The sequence below is a fragment of the Tamandua tetradactyla genome, chromosome 18 (assembly GCF_023851605.1).
Source record: "Tamandua tetradactyla isolate mTamTet1 chromosome 18, mTamTet1.pri, whole genome shotgun sequence".
NCBI classification, from domain to species: domain Eukaryota; kingdom Metazoa; phylum Chordata; class Mammalia; order Pilosa; family Myrmecophagidae; genus Tamandua; species Tamandua tetradactyla.
Genome location: NC_135344.1, coordinates 73,852,587 through 73,857,330, shown reverse-complemented (window position 1 = coordinate 73,857,330; position 4,744 = coordinate 73,852,587).

The window sequence follows — 4,744 nt, the reverse complement described above, 5'->3', positions numbered from 1 at the left end:
AAAGAAGGAAAATTAGATATGACATATAAAATCCAAAAGGCAAAATGGTAGAAGAAAGAACTGCCTGTACAGTAATAACACTAAATGTTAATGGATTAAACTCCCCAATCAAAAGACTGGCAGAATGGATTAAGAAACAGGACCTATCTGTATGCTGTCTACAAGAGACACATCTTAGACCCAAGAATAAACATAGGTTGAAAGTGAAAGGTTGGGAAAAGATATTTTAGGCAAATAACAATCAGAAAAGAGCAGGAGTAGCTATACTAATATCTAACAAATTAGACTTCAAATGTAAAACAGTTAAAAGAGACAAAGAAGGACACTATGTATTAATAAAAAGAACAATTCTATAAGAAGACATAACAATCATAAATGTTTATGCACCGAGCCAGAATGCTCCAAAATACATGAGGAAACACTGAAAAGAGAAATAGACACATCTACCAAAATAGTTCGAAACTTCAATTCCCCACTCTCTTCAATGGACAAAACATCTAGACAGAGGATCAATAAAGAAACAGAGAATTGAATAACACAGTAAATGAGCTAGACTTAACAGACATTTATAGAACATTACACCCCTCAAGAGCAGGATACATCTTTTTCTCAAGTGCTCATGGATCATTCTCAAGGATAGACCATATGCTGGATCACAAAGCAAGTCTCAATAAATTTAAAAAGATTGAAATCATACAAAACACTTTCTCAGATCATAAAGGAATGAAGTTGGAAATCACTAATAGGCAGAGTGCCAGAAAATTCACAAATATGTGAAGGCTCAACAGCACACTCTTAAACAACCAGTGGGTCAAGGAAGAAATTACAAGAGAAATCAGTAAATATCTCGAGGAAAATGAAAATGAAAACACAACATATCAAAATTTATGGGATGCAGCAAAGGCAGTGCTAAGAAAGAAATTTATTGCCCTAAATGCTTAGATCAAAAAAGAAGAGCAAAAATCAAAGAATTAACTGTCCACTTGGAAGAACTAGAAAAAGAACAGCAAACTAACCCCAAAGCAAGGAAAAGGAAAGAAATAATGAAGATTAGGGCAGAAATAAATGAAATTGAGAACATGAAAACACTTGAGAAAATCAACAAAACCAGAAGTTGGTTCTTTGAGAAATCCAATAAGATTGATTGACCCTTAACAAGGTTGACAAAAAGAAGAAGAGAGAGGATGCAAATAAATAAAATCAGAAATGGAAGAGGAGACATAACACTGACCCCACAGAAATAAAGGAAGTAATGAGATAATGCAATGAACAACTTCATGCTAATAAACCCGACAATGTAGATGAAATGGACAACTTCCTAGAAAGGTATGAACAACCAGCATTGACTCGAGAAGAAATAGATGACCTCAGCAAGCCAATCACAAGTAAGAAATTGAATCAGTCATTAAGAAGCTCCCCAAAAAGAAAAGTCCAGGACCAGATGTCTTCACATGTGAATTCTACCAAACATTCCAGAAAGAATTAATACCAATCCTGCTCAAACTCTTCAAAAAAACTGAAGAGGAGGGAAAGCTGCCTAACTCATTCTATGAAGCCAACATCACCCTCATACCAAAGCCAGACAAAGATATTACAAAAAAAGTAAACTACAGACCAATCTCTCTTTAAGAATATAAATGCAAAAATCCTCAACAAAATTCTTGCAAATTGAATCCAGCAGCATATTAAAAGAATTATACACCATGACCAAGTAGGATTCATCCCAGATAAGCAAGGATGTTTCAGCATAAGAAAATCAATTAATATAATGCACTATATCAACTAATCAAAACAGAAAAACAGCATGATTCTTGGTTGATGCAGAAAAGGCATTTGACAAAATTCAACATCCTTTCCTGTTGAAAACACTTCAAAGGATAGGAATAGAAGGGAACTTCCTCAACATGATAAAGGGAATATATGAAAAACCCACAGCTAACATCATCCTGAATGGAGAAAAACTGAAAACTTTCCCCCTAAGATCAGGAACAAGACAAGGATGTCCGCTATCACCATTATTATTCAACATTGTATTGGAAGTTCTAGCCAGAGAAATTAGGCAAGAAAAAGAAATACAAGGCATAAAAACTGGAAAGGAAAAAGTAAAACTCTCACTGTTTGCAGATGATATGATACTATATGTTGAAAACCCTGAAAAATCTACAGCAGAACTGCTAGAAGTAATAAATGAGTATAGCAAAGTGGCAGGTTACAAGAGCAACACTCAAAATCTGTAGTGTTTCTATACACTAGTAATGAACAATTGAAGGGGGAAATCAAGAAAAAAAATTCCATTTACAATTGCAATCAAAAGAATAAAATATTTAGGAATAAATTTAACTAAAGAGACAAAAGACCCATGTAGGAGATAGAATTAACATAAGACCTGCGGAACTACTTGGGAGTAGATGGCATTAGGGTGGTGGCAGCAGTAAGCTGCTTTATGTTATCTGATTTATGTAAGACAGTTTCAGAGGAAGAGAATGTTTGTTTACCCCAAATGATTATTTTAAGTACGAAGAAAGAACACTGAAAGATAAGAACTTTGTTCCCTCAGGAAATGCTTGCATGCCTATTGTCATCCTGTGGTATATAACCAGGATCTGGTTAAGAATAAAATTGTCTGAAGTCTGTCTGAAGTAAACTCAAGCTTCAGACCCCCTGAGCCCGTCTGTGTCTTTCTTTCTCTCCTTCTTCCTTTCTTTCTTTCTCATCATTCCTTAATATCCTTCGAGCTCCGTTCAAACAGGAAGCAACAGACCCACACAGAGAAAACTACAAGAAATTGTTGAAAGAAATCACAGAAGACCTAAATAAAGGGAAGGTCATACCATGTTCATGGATCAGAAGATCAAATATAGTTAAGATGTCAATTCTACCTAAATCGATTTACAGATTAAATGCAATTGATATTAAATCCCAAAAACTTACTTTTCAGAAATAGAAAAACTAATAACCAAATTTATTTGGAAGGGCAGGGTGCCCCAAATAGCTAAAAGTATCCCAAGAAAGAAAAATGAAGTCAGAGGTCTTATGCTACCTGACTTTAAGGCGTATTATGAAGCTACAGTGGTCAAAGCAGCATGATATTGGCATAAAGATAGATATACTGACCCATGGAATCAAATAGAGTATTCAGATATAGACCCTCTCATCTATGGACAATTGATCTTGATAAGACAGTCAAGCCAACTCACCTGGGACAGAACAGTCTCTTCAATAAATGGTGACTAGAAAACTGGATATCCACATGCAAAAGAATGAAAGTGGATCCATATCTCACACCCTATACAGAAATTAACTCAAAATGGATCAAACACCTAAACATTAGGTCTAAGACCATAAAACTGTTTGAAGAAAATGTAAGGGAATATCTTATAAATCTTACAATAGGAGGCAGTTTCCTAGACCTTACATCCAAAGCAAGAGCATTGAAGAAATAAATAAATAAATGGAAACTCTTCTAAATTAAACACTTTTGTGCATCAAAGACCTTCATCAAGAAAGTAAAAAGCCAAATAAGAGACAATATTTGGAAATGATATATCAGATAAAGATCTAGTATTCAGAATACATAAAGAGATTGTACAACTCAACAAAAAAAAGACAGACAGCCCAATTCCAAAATGGGCAAAAGTCTTGAACAGACACTTCTCAGAAGAGGGAATACAGGGCAGACCACGGTAGCTCAGCAGGCAGGAATGCTTGCCTGCAATGCCAGAGGACCCAGGTTCGATTCCCAGTGCCTGCCCATGTAAAAAGAAAAGAGGAAATACAAATGGCCAAAAAGCACATGAGAAGATGTTCAATTTCCCTGGCTATTAGGGAAATGCAAATCAAAACCACAATGAGATATCATCTCACACCCACCAGAATGGCCATTATCAATAAAACAGAAAACGACAAGTGCTGGAGAGGATGTGGAGAAAGAGGCAACTTATCCACTGTTGGTGGGAATGTCAAATGTTACAACCACTGTGGAAGGCAGTTTGGCGGTTCCTCAGGAAGCTAAGTATAGAATTGTCATATGACCCAGCAATACCATTGCTAGGTATCTACTCAGAGGACATGAGGGCAAAGATACAAATGGACATTTGCACATCAATGTTTATAGCAGCATTATTTACAATTGCAAAGAGATGGAAACAGCCAAAATGTCCATCAACAGATGCGTGGCTAAACAAGCTGTGGTATATACATACAATGGAATATTATGCAACTGTAAGACAGAATAAAGTTATGAAGTATGTAACAACATGGATGGACCTTAAGGACATTATCCTGAGTGAGATTAGCAAACACAAAAGGGCAAATACTGTATGGTTTCACTGATATGAACTGACATGAATGAACTTGGAGAATTTCAGTTAAGAATAGAAGCCATGAGGAGATAGAAATAGGGTAGATATTGGGTAATTGGAACTGAAGGGATACAGATTGTGCAACGGGACTGATTGTAAAAATTCAGAAATGGATAGCACAAGCACAATACTACCTAATTGTAATACAATAATGTTACAACACTGAATGAAGCTGAATGTGAGGGAGGAAACCTGGGCGCACAAATGAAATCAGAAGGAAAGATATATGATAAAGACAAGATGGTATACCCTAGGAATGCTTAGAGTGTATAATGATAGTGACTAAATGTACAAATGTAAAAATGTTTTGCATGAGAAAGAACAAAGGAATGCCAATAATGCAGGGTGTTGAAAATAGATGGTCATTAATATTTTAAAACTTT